The sequence below is a fragment of the Hordeum vulgare genome, chromosome 4H (assembly GCF_904849725.1).
Source record: "Hordeum vulgare subsp. vulgare chromosome 4H, MorexV3_pseudomolecules_assembly, whole genome shotgun sequence".
NCBI lineage: Eukaryota > Viridiplantae > Streptophyta > Magnoliopsida > Poales > Poaceae > Hordeum > Hordeum vulgare.
The window spans coordinates 66,249,288-66,268,088 of record NC_058521.1 but is presented as its reverse complement, the minus strand read 5'-3'; the positions used below and the strand labels follow the sequence as shown (position 1 = coordinate 66,268,088).

General features: G+C 45.3%; 1 pseudogene; it reads left to right on the top strand.

Annotated features, from left to right (window-relative positions):
* The first annotated feature begins 8,713 nt into the window (after positions 1-8,713).
* On the top strand, positions 8,714-14,083 carry LOC123450275 (annotated as a pseudogene).
* The last annotated feature ends 4,718 nt before the right edge of the window (positions 14,084-18,801 follow it).

Sequence of the window (18,801 nt, the reverse complement as noted above, 5' to 3'; positions counted from 1 at the left end):
ATCCTCATAAATGAGGTTTAAGCCATTGCCGCCATCCATTAGTACCTTGGATAGTTTGAAACCTTCTATAATGGGATTGAGTACTAGTGCAGCAGGTGTTTGGTTCAAATGTACTCCCGGATGGTCTTCCTTCATGAAGGTTATGGGCGTGTTTGTCCAAGGATTTGTTGCTGCCACCAGGAATACCTGGTCGGTTTCTCGAAGATCTCTTTTCCTTTGATTATTTGAGGAGAAAGTCTTGTAAATTCTGAGTGTGTCGACACTGTTGTGTGGCAGTTTGGATGAACGTCCTTGTAGTGGTTGGGTCCTGAGGATAGCATCTCTGCTTTTGGCCACGTGCCTCATGACCCAACAAGCTCGAAGCATGTAAGTCGAGCTAGTGTTAGGTAATGCAGCATGTATAGGACATTGGTTGTCCAGTAGTTTGCCCAATACGGTTTGGGATCCATCAATGGTTTGTTCTTCTTTAGTGAGGGCCATTTGTTGTTGGGGCGCGCGCTTCCTCCGAGCTTCTCTGGGCTGCTCAGTATGGATTGATTCCTCTTGCAATTGGTGAGACTACCAGGTGCTTTCCATGGCACGATATTTGCATATCAATGTATGAAGCTTGGTAAGGCTTTGTATGCGGTGGAGGGCGAGGGCATTTAGGAGTCCCTCCTCGTGACAGTTATGCTGGAATATGTCTATAATATCCTGGCTGCTGCGGTATGGTATATGGTTTATGGTCAGTAGAAATCTAGCCGAGAAGTGTCGGACTCTTTCCCCTGGCTTTTGTCGAACACGACGGAGGTCCCGCATGCTAGGCTTTCCTGAGATGCTCATATGGCGCCAAGATTGGGAGGTGGGTGGGAAAAAATTTGGTGTTTCAACAAAACACATGCCTTTGGTATCAATAATCGTATCCGATACCAATGAGTTTGGAGTCTGGACGCTTGTCCGAACACGGCTCTTGCGTTCTAAATTGTATTCAGGACGTAACTCGTTTGGTGGATCGCCTGGAGAGTCCAGGTTACGAGTTACTGGGACATAGATGGTTCTGAGTTCCAGTGATTGGGAGGGCGAACCTCCTGATGGTTCCTCAACAGTGGCGATAAAGTGCATGAAAGGTGCGATATGGATTTCTGTGTCATCAGGTCTGATCCTGATCTAGTCGTAGATCGACGGTTCGTGATGGATACTCCCATGGCCTAAATTTGGCGAATGATCTCATCTAATTCCTTAACATTCATGGCGTCCATGCTTCCGGAATCCGTGGGGTCAACCCAAGGCGTCGTTGTCATTGGAATATTCGAAGCCGTGCCAGAGCTGCGTTCACCGGCCGGTGATCCGCATAAAGTGTCTGGCTCGGGCTTCAAAGCCGGAGCCTGGTCTGGGGTCGTCTCGAGGACAAGATTCGCCTCCTCTGATGCCGAGACATTGAAGGTAAAAGGTGTTGTCAGAATAAGGTCACCCCGGGGATTGGCGGCGAACTATAAGTTCTCGAACCTGATCTCTTGATCGGGGCCAAGGCTTCCGACTCAGTCTAGGGGACCAGTTGGATCGACATGCAACACGACGTTGCCGAACACAAAGATATGCCCAGGCACAAAAGCATCCCCAACGCGGATGTCGTCGTTAATGATGAGGCGAGCCATCAATCCTACCATAGTTCCCCAGCGGGCTCTCAATGAAAGCACCAATGTCGATGTCAAAACCGGCTGATCTCGAGTAGGGGGTCCGAACTGTGGATCTTGGACCGATGGGTAACAAGGGACAAAAAAGATGATGTTTTACCCAGGTTCACACCCTCTTGATGGAGGTAAAACCTACGTCATGTTCTTGTTGTATTGATGAAGTAGTACATCGTACATAGTTGATCTATCTCAAAATCAGATATTGTGGTCTAAAACCCTAATCGTAATGAACGTAACTCTCCTACGAACTACAAACACCCGGTTTATATAGATAGCAGGGGTGCTAGGGTTTACACAAGGACAGATACATTAAGGAAAGGAATATGCGGTTTAGCACGTTGTCTTGGTTTGCACACCAAGTCTTCGGAAGAATCCACCTTGATCAATATCTTCAACGACGGTTGAACGGCCTAGGAGTCCGGCCCATAAGAACTGATAAGTGGGCCGACGACCCCTCCCCTTAATCCCGGACTCCCTCAGTGATCATGAGTCATTATTGTTGACATTATCCTTGAGTTAAATAAGTTGGATAACGAAAAAAATCCCCTACCTTCGTATGTGTCTGATAGAAACATTAGCTCCAAAAGTATGGAGTGTGAGACTAAATGATAGTTGAGCATGTGGACTTGCTAAATTAAAAGCTCTTACATAGACTCTTCTCTCCAATATGATGAATTGATTGTCTCATTGCCTAAGAACATAGTTTGTTGATTGTCAATAAAGTTTATGGTTCATACTTCAATATTGCGGATAAATTGTTACTTGTTGATGAGAAGTTATATGATGAAAAGCATGTTGTTATGTTGATATTCATGATGCTCTCATGTCCATATTATGTTTTTATCGACACCTATCTCTCAAATTATGTGGTCATTATTATTGAGGTTGGCTCTTGCTTAAGGAAAAGTGAGGTCTAAGCTTGCGGGAGTTGATACGTCCATTTGCACCATGAATTCTTATTGGTATTTATGCTATTCTTGGTTATTATTCACATTATGGTAAAAAAAATTATGCCTTTTCTCTCTAAATGTACAAGGTACTCCACAAAGAGGGAAATTGCCGGAAACTGGAGTTCTCGACGTGAAAACCAACAAAAAGGCTGAAAAATCACTGGACTTCGAATGAGCTGAAATTTCTTGTGAATTATTTATGGAACATATGAAGGATTGTGGAACCAAGAACTACCGCAGGGGGGTCCAGAGAGTGCGCGACCACCCCCCCCCCCCCCCCCCCCCCCGGGCGCGCCCTATTAGCTCGGCTCCCTCGACCCTAATTCTAGTCCTATAAATTCACATCTTATGAAAAAAAATATAAGAAGACTTTTCAGGATGAAGTGTCATCGTCTTGAGGCGGAAACCTAGGAGAGGCCCTTTTGCTCTCCGATAGAGCGATTCTGTCGGGGAAACTTCTCTTCGGGATGGGGAAATCAAAGTCATCGTTGTCACCAACGCTTCCTCTTCATGGGAGGACCAATCTTCATCAACATCTTCACCAGCACCATCTGATCTCAAACCCTAGTTCATCTCTTGTATTCATTTTTGTCTGAAAACCTCGGATTGGTACATGTGGGTTGCTAGTAGTGTTGATTACATCTTGTAGTTGATGCTTGTTTGTTTACTTGGTGGAAGATATTACGTTCAGATCCTTAATTGTCATCATTACACCTCTCATCTTGAACATGTTGATGATGTGTGAGTAGTTACTTTTGTTCCTGAGGAGATGGGAGAAGTCTTGTTATAAGTAATCATGTGAGTTGGTATTTGTTCGATATTTTGATGATATGTATGTTGTTGCTTCCTTTAGTGGTGTCATTTGAATGCCAACTACATGACACTTCACCATCTAATGGGCCTAAGGGAAGGCATTGCACAGTAATAAGTAGATGATGGGTTGTTAGAGTGAAAGGAGCTTAAACCCGAGTTTGTGCATTACTTCGTAAGGGGCTGATTTGGATCCACACGTTTCATGCTATGGTTAGATTTATCTTAATTCTTCTTTCATAATTGTGGATGCTTGCGAGAGAGGGTAATCATAAGTAGGTTGCTTTTTCAAGTAAGAACAATACCTTACACTGGTCCACCCACATATCAAATTATAAAAGTAAAGAATGTGAATCAACTAAACATGATGAACATGACTAGACGGAAACTCCCATGTGTCCTCAGGAGCGCTTGCTTCATATAAGATTACTTTTAGTCCTGTCCTTTGCTACATAAAGGATTGGGCTACCTTGTTGCACCTTTGTTACTATTGTTAATTGTCAGTTGTTATGAATTACCTTGTTGGAAAACTATCTATGATTGTTACTCACGGCACTTGCACAGAATACCTTGCTAAAAGCTACTTATCATTTCCTTCTCCTCCTCCTTGGGTTCGACACTCTTACTTATCGAAAGGACTATCATTAACACCCTATACTTGTGGGTCATTAAACAGCGCACATGCTCCTTGACGGGCTTGACCTTCAGGTCGAGACAGAGTCGATGCTCAGCCAGCTCCCTCTTAACACCCTGCATGCCAGATGACTTCCATGCGAAGATGTCCAAGTTCTCACAGAGGAACTCGATGAGCTCGCCTTCCTATTTATCGTCGAGTCATGTGGAGAAGTTCGTCGCTAACACACACGGATCTGACGAGTGGATGTGGACTTGCTTCATCTCGTTGGCCGACTAAAAAGTAGACTATGTAGCTGGCTTCTTTGACCTAAGCAGTTCTGCGGCATCCATTGCATTCTTGTACTCTTCAAGCTCAGCGATACCTATGTGCTCATTGGCGGTCTTAGAGCCCTTATAGAGGCACTCTTCAGCGACTCATTGATTACCCTTGACTGTGATCACACCTCTCGGTCCTGGCATCTTAAGTTTAAGATATAGTAACATTGTGAGGCCATGAATTGTGCGTAGGCGGGCCTACCCAGGATGGCATGGTATGCACTCCAAAATTTGTCCACCTCAAAGGTCAGTCGTTCCTTCTTTTAATTCTTCTTGCCGCCAAAAACAACATTGAGGGTGATTTGTCCAAGTGATTTGGCTTTCGTCCCGGGGACTACCCCGTGAAAGTGCATGTTGCTCTTGCTCAGTCTGGACACAGGGATGTCCATCGCAATTAGCGTGTCGGTGTAGATGATGTTGAGCTCGCTGTCACCGTGCATGAGGACTTTGGACAGTCAAACTTCATTGAAAGGTGGATCTACGACCAGTGTTGGTTGCCCGGGGTGGGTACTTGGGCTGGGCAATCCAACTGGTCGAACATAATGGGCGTCTTGGCCCAATTCAAATAATTGGTGGCACTCGAAATTACCCTCTTGACCTATCGGTTGATAACCTTCAGTCGACTTTTGCTCTATGACGTCCGTGAAGATCATGAGGACCTTTTCGATGTTGGTTACTCGAAGATGTCATACCCTTTAGCATCATCATTGTCCTTGCCCTCGGAGGGCTCTCCTCGCATCTCCTTCTTGAGAAGACTACAATCTCGAGTGGAGTGCTTCAGGTAGATCGGGTTGCCATGTTCATCCCTCTTGGTGTGAAACTGGCACAGCTGATCCAAGATGTCGCTCTTGAGCTCGCCTTTCTTCTTGGTAGCCCAATCTTTCTTCTGCTTCTCTGTCGGCTTACTCTTACTTTGCTTGGGAATCGCTGCAGACTCCGGTTTTCCGGCAGACTCACCTATTCGCTTCTGTTTCTTTCCTGTGTTGCCTCCTGTGACACCCTTGATTTGATCGCATGCTAAACATACACGCAAATGCATACGACCAAGCCCAAGGACTCACGGGAAGATATCACAACACAACACTAGACACAAATAAAATAAAGAAATTTCATATTACAAGCCAAGGGCCTCGAGGGCTAGAATACAAAAGCTCGATAAACACATGAGTCAGCGGAAGTAACAAATATCTGAGTACAAACATAAACATGGGGTGCTTTAGAGAAGGCTAGCACAAAAGATACAACGATCGAACGAGGCGAGGCCTCCTGCCTGGGAACCTCCTAACCACTCCTCGTCTTCAGTGGCCTCCACGTAGTAGTAGGCACCGTCAGGGTAGTAGTCGTCATCGGCGGGATACTCCATCTCCTGGGCTCCATCATCTGGTCACAGCAACGGATCAAGGGGACAAAGGGGGAGGAAAGCAACGGTGAGTACTCATCCAAAGTACTCGCAAGACTGACATCAGAACTATGCTAAGTATGCATCGGTATCAAAGGAAGGGGTTTTATGTGGACTGACTGCAGCAATGCGAGAATAGACAGAGAAGGCCTAGTCCTATCGAAGACTAGCATCTTCAGGGGTCTTGCAGCAATAAAAGAGAGTAGAATATGTAACACAAATAATAGTCATACTATTGCAGCAATAATTAATATGAGGTCACGCACAGAGATTCTCCCTCGACTCCTTGCGAGGAACCAATCCCGGAGCAACTATTCCAGTTAAGTAACAGTTGTAGTTGTATAAGATCAGGGCACAACTCCAAGTCGTCCTGTAACCATGGACACGGCTATCCGAATAGTTAATTTTCATCCCTGCAGGGGTGCACCAAATTTCCTATCACGCTCGATAACACTCTGGCCAGACACACTTTTCTGGGTCATGCCCGGCCTCGGAATATCGACATGTCGCAGCCCCACCTAGACTCAACAGAGAGGCCAGCCCGCCGGTCTAAATCCTAAGCGTGCAGGGATCATGGGCCCATCACCCTTTGCACTCCTGCATGATGCGAGGGCAGCCGAGGTCAGTCCTAGCACCCTTTATTACAAGCGTGATGCATATCTAAACCACTCAGGCGCGCGCCGCTCCATTGCTGACGTCTGAAGAGCTTCGGCTGATACCACGACGCCGAGTACTCGTAACTTCTCCCGCGTAGCCGGTTAGTGCGAAAAGGTCTCCGACCAACCCATATCAAATATCCAAATCCATTAACATTTTAATTAGCTCATCGACACATCCACGCAGGAATCCACCCGCATAACATTTATTCATCAAAGATCCCAGTAACAAGGTTAAGTAATTGTGTGGTTGTAACACCATGGGGAATCCGAGGTATCACCCTCGTTGGATTCCGAACGATGTAACCGTCAAGGTGGACTCAGAGGAATCACCCTCGAGGGTCTCACACTTGAGGGGTTGCACGACAGAGTCGTCGTCGGGAGTGGTGAAGGAGGAATCACCCTCGATAACCACGACTGACTAGCTGTACTACAGAGATACGATCCTGAGTACTTCGCGAGGTGTCACCCTCGGTACCCGATAGTAGCTCTGCAGCGTCGTACAACTAAGGGGGGTGTAAGTGTTGTGTCGGTTCTTGGTTCGTCGATCAGGGATCGAGACTCGACAATAAAGCGGGGTAACTGGACTAAGGGGTCAGAGGGGATGACTACTCCACCTATACTAAACAGTTTAAAGTATGGTACTCGAAAGTAGCAGTTCATCAAAAACATGTATGCATCAGATATAGGAGCTAACTACAATAGTAGCAAAATTCTAATGCAAACATGAGGGAGAAAGAATAGGCGATATAGGAATGATCAAGGGGGGTTTGCTTGCCTTGTTGCTCTGCGGCAAAGGGACGTTCATCAGGAGGGTAGGTGTACCCAGCAGCAGCGTCAGTCTCGGGGTCTACCGGTAAGAAGAGGGGGAAGAAACAATAAATAATAGCAACGGTGCAACACTAAGCATGACATGGCAATATGCAGGTCTAAGCATGAGCTGACGCAGTGCTATCCATCATAGACGGATCGGGAAAATATCACATTATATTTTTGCGGTCTCTCGCTACTACCGTTCAGACAAAAAATGGTGGAAAAGTTCCACGTTTGCTATGCTAGGGATGCGTGACACACGAACGGATAGTCTACCCGGGTTCGTCTCGTTCTGCTGATCAACTTTCATGTTCAAAATATTTTCATCTCATCTACGGATTATTTTATATTAACTTTCAAAGAATTAATACTCATAAATTAAAGCAGATTTAATTATAGTAGATAATCAGATATAACATCGGCATGACATCAGCATGACATGAGCAATCAACACCCGTGTTGAGTGGTCAAACTAACCAGTGGGTACCATACGTCATAGACACAATTATTATTAGGATTAATTAATATTTAATCAAGTTAATTAGTGGGGTGGGACCCACCTGTCATACTGTTTAGGTTAATTTATTAAAAGAATAAATTAACAGCTTTAATTAATTTTTCTATTTGATCTTAAACATTCTCCCCAAATAATAAAGCGCGCAGCGCTTCTGTCGTCCGTCGCGGCATTTTTGCAACAACACCCCTCGCTTTCCGGTATTCAACCCGCAGTATGTTCCTAAGTTAAAAACATTTCAGTTTTACATAACCCCCCCTCCCCGGCTTATCCATTCCCGTTGGAGGGGCCTTCTCGCCGCTCATCCACCGGCGGTCTCCCCATCGGCCGGCTTATCCATTCCCGTCGGAGGGGCCTTCTCGCCGCTCCTCCACCGGCAGGCTCCCCACCAGCACCTTCGGGCTGACCGGCATCGGCGCGTGGGAGGCGGTGGTCCTCTTCATCTCCCGCACCCACGAGTAGCCCCTGGTCTGCTCCGGTCGCCGGCCCCGATCCACGCCGGATCCGATTTGCTCCCCGCGCCGCCGCCCCGCTCCTCCCGCCGGTCGCCAGCCGCGATCCACGCTAGATCCAATCTGCTCCCCGCGTTGCCGCCCCGCTCCTCCCGCTGGTCGCCGGCCCCGATCCACGAGGAGCTCGAGTTGGAGCCCGATTCCAAGTCTTCAAGCCACCTCGGTGACGCAGCGACGCTTGATTTGTAGCGGCGCGTGCAGTGGAGCAGCCATCCAAATCCACGGTGCCGTTGGAGCAAATCCCTCCTCTTCTCCCTCCCTCCTCCCTCTCTCACTAAATTGAATGTGCAGAGCACCAACAACAGATTGTTCATGTCCAATGTGTGTGTAAATTCAAAGTAGTGGCGCTTGTCCAATATGTGCAACAGATTGTTCCTTTTGCTCCATCTGTTCTTCCCACCTTCTGAACAAAATAAAGCAAAGAAAATAAAAACTATGGTCAGTCGTGTGAGCTTAGCAGCATCTATCCAAGTTCTGTGGGATGCTGCATTTTTTTCACTCTGTGACCAATCAAAATCTGATCATACTCTTGTTGGCATTTTCTTTGTTTATAGAATGATGTACTCCCATAGTTAAAATGTGTTTCATTATGCATATGTATGGAGTAGTCAATTTAATTAAAATGTGTTTCCATATGCATATGTATAGAGCACTAGGCCATTTAATTAATTGTACCTTTTTCAGTACAGTGTATGAGTAGCATCTTTGTGTTAATTAAGTGTAGGAGCTTGGAGTAGTCCATTTGCTCCCCTCTTACAATAGTGCTCCTCTTTTACTCTAATTCCAGAAACAAATGAAACCAAATGAAACTTTTCCTTAACTATATTTAACTGAAATGATGGCCAAAATGAAACCAAATGACACCAAATGGAACTTTTCCTTAACTATAACCATAAATAAACTTTTCCTTTACTGAAACATCAACTGAATTTAACTGAAACCATAATTAAATTTTTCTTTCACTGATTTTATCTGAAACTCCACCATGTAAGGCTCATATAGTTCAGACTTCAGAAAACAAAAGTGCGGCAACAATATTGAAACTTGTACCTCCCGGTTGTTGTATGTTGTAAAGTCTGGGACGTGAACATCATCCAGGCGGCGGAGAAGGACTACTACGACGAAGACGTGGGCAAATTCGTCGACGCGCTGAACAAGAGCATAAAGGTGCGAAATCATTCTGAATAGTTTTTCATCTGATCTACATGTTGGTGGTTCCTGAGGTGGTGACGTGCTATTTAGATTTATGATATTTTGTAGTAACTGACGTTGATTGATATACTGATTGCAGGGGGCGTGGTCAGACAAAGTGCAGGAATGGGAGGAGTGCGCCAAGAACCAGACGGCGTGCCCGGACATGTACGTTTGCTTGGCTGCATTTTTCACAAAGGGCGAAACAATATAAGAAAATCTTTAGTGTTTATTTGGTTAAATAAGTATATGTTAGGAAAAAAAGAACAGTCTCTGAATATTTTGGTAGACGTATTAGGAGTACTTATGAATTATTGCTACATTCTTTAAACCTAAGACTTTATTTTTGATTGTACAACAAATATGCATGAGGTTTTCATAGAATGATCACCATGGTTGCCGTTATGTATGAGGTTTTCATAGAATGATCACAATTTAAAATATATATTGTTTAATTTATTCCTCTAAGTGAGCTGATGTATAATACTTTGTTGGGTTTCATCTTGCAATGGAACCGGAGGGAGAGCTCCCTGTTCATCTAAAAAAAACTCTAAAACCAATAACCTATGCCTCAGTTGGATCTGAAAACTCGGATCGGCATTGCGATCGTATTTTCCTTTCTTTCTAGATGTAATAGTTGGTTCAGACCATATTTTCTTGAATAATCAAACCAGATAGGTCATACAACACGCTTCTTTTCACAGCAAACATGTTCAGGAAAGAAAAACAAATCAGACTTTGATGGATACTGGGAGGAACACGCTCATCTAATCAAATCGGTTGATTCTCTTCATTTTTTATTCTCCAAATCTACAGTTTGCTTCTACATTTTTTTCAAAGGACGACAGGTGGAGGAACAAGAGTTCACGTCATAGATAATTGGTAGTCTTAGTTAAACCATATAAGATATAATTCCCGTTGCAACGCACGGGCCCTTTTGCTATTGGTTCTCCCCCTGTTCCCGATTGCGTCTCATTCTTGTTTTCATAATTTGTTCCAAATATATATCAATTCAGGTGATAACTCTGCACACACCATCAGAATAAGAATACACAACCCTCTGTTCATGAAGGATCCCTGCTTTGTATTGCAGGTTTTATCACAGTGGCCAGGACTCCCTGTTGGTGTTAAGTTTGATCCAACTGACCTCGAACTGCTTGAACATTTAGAAGGAAAGGCTGGCAGGGTAGCATCCCATGTACTAATAGATGGTTTTATTCCAACCATAGAGGAGGCCGAAGGAATCTACCATACACATCCGGAAAATCTCCCTGGTACATGATTCTTACTTAGACTTGCTATCAAGGGCTTCTGAATTAAATATTTAGCTCATACTATGCAGAGTAAGTCATCGTTAGCTAATTCATATATGTCTGCAGGTGTCAAATTAGACGGAATCGCCAGTCATTTCTTCCACAAAATATCAAATGCCTACGATGTTGGCAAGCGTAAACGTCGCAAGATTAGCCACAGTGACCACATTGTTTGTGATGAGATTCTCAGATGGCACAAGACTGGAAAATCCAGATCTATCTTAGATAATAACGGTGTCATAAAAGGGTGGAAGAAAATACTGGTTCTTTACATAGGTTCAAAGAAAGGAGGTGGCAAGGCAGAAAAAACTAATTGGAGAATGCATCAGTATCACCTTGTGGTAGATCAAGATGAAAAGCAGGAGGAGCTTGTTGTTTCCAAAGTCTTTTATCAGTTCCCGTCAAATGATGTTGGGCAGCCTCTAATTTGCATTGGTAATAAAGAATACGATTAATTTGTTGGGGAAAATGATCCTACAACCCCAATAACATACCCTGCATAGACTCATCGCCCAAATGGTAGCCCATCCGGAATCGAGCAGAATCAGGTACTGCTACGGCAACAAAAGACCTTCCCTGGCAACGGCGCCAGGAATCCTTCTGCTACGGGCTACGCCTATAGGGACTTCCTTGGCAAATATGCAAAGGATTCCCCCGCGGCCTTGGAGCCTTGCGTTGGTGTTCCCTTGAAGAGGAAAGGGTGATGTAGCACAGCGGCGGTAAGTATTTCCCTCAGTTTGAGAACCAAGGTATCAATCCAGTAGGAGGATCGCGTCAAGTCACAAGTACCTGCACAAACACAAAGAGCTTGCACCCAACGCTATGAAGGGGTTGTCAATCCCTTATAGATTGTTTGCAAAGTGAGAACTGAAAGCAAAAAGTAAACAAAGCAAAGTAAAAGTAAAAGTGGAGACGATAGTTGTGAATAGACCCGGGGGCCGTAGTGTTCACTAGTGGCTTCTCTCATGAAAGCAAGTAGATGGAGGGTGAACGAATTACGGTCGAGCAATTGATAGAACCGCGCAAAGTCATGACGTTATCTATGGCAATGATCATACATATAGGCATCACGTCCAAAACAAGTAGACCGATACTTTCTGCATCTACTACTATTACTCCACACGTCGACCGCTATCCAGCATGCATCTAGTGTATTGAGTTCATAAGAACAGAGTAACACCTTAAGCAAGATGACATGATGTAGATGGACAATCTCAAATCTATGATGAAAGCCCATCTTGTTACCCTTGATGGCAACAACACGATGCGTGCCTTGCTGCCCCTTCTGTCACTGGGAAAGGTCACCGCACGGTATGAACCCAAAACCAAGCACTTCTACCATTGCAAGAATCATAGATCTAGTTGGCCAAACAAAACCCAAGACTCGGAGAGACTTACAAGGATATCAAATCATGCATATAAGAAATCAGCAAAGACTCAAATATAATTCAGAGATAATCTGATCACAAATCCACAATTCATCGGATCTCGACAAACACACCGCCAAAGTGGATTACATCGGATAGATCTCCATGAAGATCATGGAGAACTTTGTATTGAAGATCCAAGAGAGAGAAGAAGCCATCTAGCTACTAACTACGGACCCGTAGGTCTGAAGTAGACTACTCACGAGTCATTGGAGAGGCGATGATGTTGATGTAGAAGCCCTCCAGCTCCAAAGTCCCCTCCCACAGGGCACCTGGAAGGGTCTCCAGATGAGATCTCGCGGAAACGGAAGCTTGCGGCGGCGGAAAAGTGGTTTCGTGGACGCCCTGATTTTTTCTGGGATTTAGGGAATATATAGGCCAAAGAGCTAGGGCAGGGGAGCGCCAGGGAGGCCACAAGCGTGGTCGCCGCGGGCCCCCCTGGCCGCGGCGTCAAGGCTTGTGGGCTCCCTGTGGGCCTCCTGCCTTGGCCCTCAAGTCCCCCGATCTTCTTCTGTTCTGGAAAAATTTATTTCGGGGATTTTATTCCGTTTGGACTTCGTTCCAAAATCAGATCTGAAAAGAGTCAAAAACACAGAAAAAACAGGAACTGGCACTTGGCACTGAATTAATAAGTTAGTCCCAAAAAAGATATAAAAGGTATATAAAACATCCAAAGTTGACAAGATAACAGCATGAAACCATCAAAAATTATAGATATGTTTGAGACGTATCAGGTACATATTTATTTTTTCTCATAGGTACATCTTTATTGACCTATGTGAAAGCTTTTGTCTAACTTTATGGATCATAGGAAGCTTCAGTTTTCCTATATACATACATTGAAATAAAATCTTATGCACATCCAATGAACTCTCTTTGTAGGATTCATTCTCAGAGCATTTAGTTAATAGTACTGATCTGTGGGTGAATTACAGGAATCCCTTGAAACAAAGCCTTGCAATACTGGATCCCACTATTGCAATTCCTTCTCAGTTGTAGGTTCAGGCAGTAGATGCTATACTTCACAAAAATTAACAAGATACTCCTACTACAGAGGAGAATTTACTCTGCTTGCAAGAGTACATCCAACAGTCTCACAAATACTGAATATTATATACTCTTTAATAAGATTATGTGCTTGATTATGATCTTATGTATTGGTTGAGATTATCATGTTGTTTACTACCTATATTTTTTTCTTGCCCGGTGCAACGCACGGCATTTGTACTAGTATTAACTAATTAACATAGTAATTAACTAGTCTAATTAATCCTTAATTATCTATTTAATTAATTAAATAATATAACTAATTATTTATTTACTTTATTATTAATATTTATTAAAACGTATATATATATATATATATATATATTTAATCCTGTTTTTTATTCCTATTTTTTATAGTAGTTTAGAGGGGGGTTCATGGGCCCCCTCTGTCAGTCACGGTGGATGGGAAAATGCCCCATAACAATAATCCAAAGGGGGGTTAATCCCCCTGTTACAGGAGATGGTATGGGTCGGACGAGGTGAGGCCATCGTGGCCGAGGCCAAGTCCGGGGACGAGCGGGGCAAACGGGGGCGCACCAGCGCGGGCGGAACGGGGCGACGTTGGTGGGAATTGTGCGCCGGAGTTGGGGAGAGGAGGGATGGTGGGAGGAGCCTGAATGGAGGGCTCACTGGCGTTGATGGGAATGCCCGGTGTAGCCGGAGTTCACGGGGAGGGCGGAGGAGACAACGTGGTCATGTCGGAGGAGGCCGGTGAGGTGGTGGAGGCAGATCCGATGAGGAGGAGCCCGGAGGAACGCCGGAGAGCGCCGGCGTGGCGGATCCGGTGCGGGGGAGAGAGGGTCGAGGGCGGCGTCGAGGAGCTTTAGTGAAGAGGGGGGTCCGGTAGGAAAGGGCCCCAGTGGTGGTCGCTGGTGGGCGAGGAGGGAGCGGTGGTGGCTGACCGGTGGTGTTGGTGGTGGTCAGTCGATGGTGCTTGGTGAGGTGGAAGGGGTGGCGCAGGTGGAGGAGGAGAAGGCTGGCGGGGGTGGTGGCGCCGGTGGGGTAGGTGAAGGGAGCTGAGCGAGGCGAGGTGGATAGGGCGAACGAGGCAGGCTCGGTCGAGGGGAGGGAGGAAACAAGGGGCTCGGGCGAGGGAACGAGGGATCCCTGGCTCCCTCGCGGCGAGTCTGGCGGCGGCTAGGATGGGGAGTGAGGGAGGGAGTGATTAGGTTTAGGGTTAGGGAAGAAATGAGGGAACATTTTTATTTTGGCATTCGAAAACTTTTATCATTTGACTTTATTTTAAATTTTGAATTTGACTCGGTTTTGTACTAATGTGAGATTAACGATAGTAATCACGGTGAGGTGGCATCATTAGCGTGGGATCACTGTAGCTTAATTACATACAACACTGTAGCAAAAACTCAAGATGTCACAACTCTCCCTACTAATAATAATTCTCGTCCAAGAATTAAGAGGTAGAAGGAAAGAGATCGGGGTATTCATCACGAAGATGATCCTCGCGTTCCCAAGTGGCTTCATCTTCTGAATGATTTGACCACGGCACTTTAAGGAACTTGGTGACTTTGCAACGAGTCTGACGTTCAGCCTGATCGAGAATGCGGACCGGATGCTCTTTATAAGAGAGGTCTTGTTGCATCTCAAGCATATCATGATCCACTGCTTGAATAGGATCCTTGAAGCAGTGACGGAGTTGAGACACATGGAAGACATCATGAACCTGAGAAAGGTTCGCCGGCAGTTCCAACGGATATGCTACTTTTCCACGCTGCTCGAGAACGGTGAAAGGACCAATATAGTGAGGAGCTAACTTTCCCTCGATCCCAAAATGGTGTGCACCTCTCTTTGGTGTGACACGAAGATAAGCCTTTTTGCCAAGTTGATACACCATATCTTGATGCTGAAGGTCATACTAACTCTTCTGACGAGACTGAGGAGCCTTCAGATTCTCATGAATAATGTGGACTTGATCTTCGGCATGTTGGATAATATCCGGACTAAAGAGTGATCGTTCCCCAGATTTTAACCAATTCGGAGGAGTTCGGCACCTTCGTCCACACAATACCGCGGAAGGGGCCATCTTTAGACTAGCTTGATAGCTATTATTGTAAGAGAACTCGACATATGGGAGAGATTCCTCCCATTTCTTACTGAAAGAAATGACACAAGCTTGAAGCATGTCCTCCAGAATTTGGTTGACTCGTTCAACTTGTCCCTGGGATTGAGGATGAAATGCGGTGCTGAAGGACAGATGAGTCCCCATAGCCCTCTGAAAACTTTCCCAGAATTTCGAAGTGAACAAGCTGCCATGGTCCGAGCTGATTACCAATGGAATACCGTGAAGTGAAACAATTCTTGACATATAAAGATCTGCCAATTGACTAGCATTAATTGTTTCCTTGACGGCCAGAAAATGTGCAACTTTGGACAGTCGGTCAATGACGACAAGAATAGCATCATTACCCTTCTGAGATTTGGGAAAACCAGTGACAAAGTCCATTTCAACATGGTCCCATTTCCACTCAGGACTAGAGATAGGTTGCAGAGTTCCAGCGAGCTTTTGATGTTCTGCTTTGATTCGCCAACAAATATCACATTTTGCAACATAGTGTGCAATGTCTTGCTTCATATTGGGCCACCAGAATCTTTGGCGGGTGTCTTGGTACATCTTGGTACTACCCGGGTGAATAGATAATGGTGTGTCGTGAGTTTCTTTCATCACCCTTCCGGTCATTCTGAGATTTTCCTTTTTATTTGGGACGAATAGGCGACCCTTGAAGTACAAGGTGCCATCTTTAGCAACAGTGAATAAGGAGGGTTTACCTACTGTAAGGTAACTTTTAATCCTTTCGACATCATCATCATAATCTTGCAGAGTCTTGATGGTGCCCACAAGATCTGGTTCAACAACCAGGTTACTGAGGGAACCCTGGTTAACAACACGGAGGTTCATCTTTTGATACTCTTCAGGAGGGGGAACAAGATAACCCTGAGGAACAATATGTAGGTTCAGCTTACGGAATTCCTCTTGCAGACGATCGTGAACCTTATGAACCTGGAGGTGGTTGCGGTATGACTTGCGACTCAAGGCATCATCCATTACGTTAGCCTTGCCGGGGGTATATGATATACTACAGTCAAAATCTTCTATACGCTCCATCCATCTCTGTTGACGGAGGTTCAGATCCGGTTGAGTGAACAGATACTTCAGACTTTGATGGTCGGTGTAGATTTCACAGCGATTACCCATAAGGTATTGTCGCCATTCTTTTAGTGAATGTATAACTGCGGCAAGTTCGAGATCATGAACTGGATAGTTCTCTTCATGAGCACGCAACTGACGTGAGGCATAAGCAATCACTTTGCGATCCTGCATCAGGATACAGCCTATTCCTTGACGAGAAGCGTCACAATATATGACGAAATCCCTTTTTGTATCCGGAGGAGCAAGTACTAGAGCGGATGTCAGTTTGTCCTTGAGTGCCTGGAAACTTTCCTCACATTTATCAGTCCACTCATATTGAACACCTTTGTGAAGCAGATTGGTTAAAGGCTTTGCAATCTTGGAGAAGTTCTCTACGAATCGACAGCAATAGCTGGCGAGTCCGAGAAAACTTATAACTTGCTTGACATTCTTTGGGGGAGTCCAGTCAAGGATAGCTTGAACTCGTTCGGGGGTGACTGCAATACCATCCTTGGAGATCAGATGACCAAGGTATGTCACTTCGTCCAGCCAGAATTCACATTTCGAATACTTCGCATAGATTTTATGCTCCCGAAGCTTATCCAGTACAAGACGAAGATGTTCGGCATGTTCTTCGTTATTCTTCGAAAATACCAGAATATCATCTAGATATACCATGACGAATTTGTCGAGGTAGTCCATGAATATATAATTCATCAATCGAGAGAAGGTTGCTGGGGCATTGGTTAAGCCGAAGTACATGTCGGTGTACTCGTATGATCCATAACGAGTAACAAAGGCGATCTTTGGGATATCCTCTTTGTGACACGGATCTGGTGGTATCCCAACCTCAAGTTGAGCTTAGAGAATACTGAGGAACCAGCAAGTTGACCATATATATCATTTATCCAAGGAAGAGGATATTTGTTTTGAATAGTGGCCTGGTTGATAGGACGATAGTCTTGAACCAAACGATTTGTCCCATCCTTCTTCTTAACAAAGAGAGAAGGTGCTCCCCAAGCAGAGGAACTCGGACTAATGAAACCCAGACAAAGAGAATTGTCAATTTATTGCTTAAGTTCAAGAAGTTCATGTGGTGGCATTTTATAAGGACGCTTGGCGACAGGAGTGGTACCGGGTACCAAGTCAATGACAAACTCGACAACTCGAGCACGGGGAATCCCCGAAAGTTCTTCTGGAAAGACATCTTGGAATTCCCAGACAACTAGAATGTTTTCGATCCCTTCAAGAGATGACGCATTTAATGCATTCAAGTCATATAGCCGTGCCTCGGCATCTCGAACGAGATGAGCATGGTAGCTTATTAATTCATCTGAAGGGTGTAGGAGGTGGACGGTCTTGGTGGCACAAACAATTTAAGCCGTATGAGCTTTCAACCAGTCCATTCCCAGTATGAGATCAATGTTGTACAACTTTAGTAAGATGGGGTTGGCAAGGAATTCTAATCCTTCAATTTCAACCGAAACATGGGAGTAAACCACAGAGGTTCGGTATTCGCCCCCGGGGTGTTTACCACTATCGGGATGTTCATCTCTTCGCTCTTAATGTCATACATGTATGCAAATTTTTCTGACATAAAGGAATGCGATGCTCTTGTATCAAACAATACAGAAGCAGGTACTGAGTTAACGAGAAGTGTACCCATCACGGTAGTAGGCTGGTCTTGAGCTTGACCCATGTCAATGTTGTTGGCCTGACCACGAACATAAGGAGGCTTGGCATTGTTGTTGCGGTTTTGGTTGTTGCCACTGTCAGTTGAAGGAAGTGTCAGTTGATTCAGATTCTGCGTGCAGACTCTAGCACGGTGACATGGACGGCCACACTTGAAGCACAGCCCGTCCTCAGGACGGGAAGGAGGAACTCGAGGCAGTGGAGTTGGAAGCCTCGGCTGCCTAGGTGGTGGAGGAGGCAGATGAGGTGCAGCATGGGACGGCCTCGGAGCAGGAGGAGGTGCATGGTACATGTTGTCGGGAATCCAGATCTTCCACTTCTATGCAGATGAGACCAAAGGTGAGCCCATGTCACGATTGCGCTTGTTACTATCCTTGTATTCCTGCAGACCAGTCTCAACCTGAATGGCCTTGTTCACCAGGGTGGTGAAATCAACATAGTCCTGAACAAGGAGTGCCAGCTTCATATCAGGGTGGAGGCCCTCACGGAACTTCTCCTGTCCGCGTGCATCAGTTGCAACGTCTTCTTCAGCATAGCGAGATAAGTCCAGAAACTCCCGCTGGTAAGAATCCACAGTCTTGTTGCCCTGGACAAGGTTGCGGAACTCACGCTTCTTACGGTCCATGATTCCCTGAGGAATGTAGCGAGCACGGAAGGAAACCTGAACTCCGTCCAAGTGATGACAGTTCCAACGGGCTGAGAGCGCCT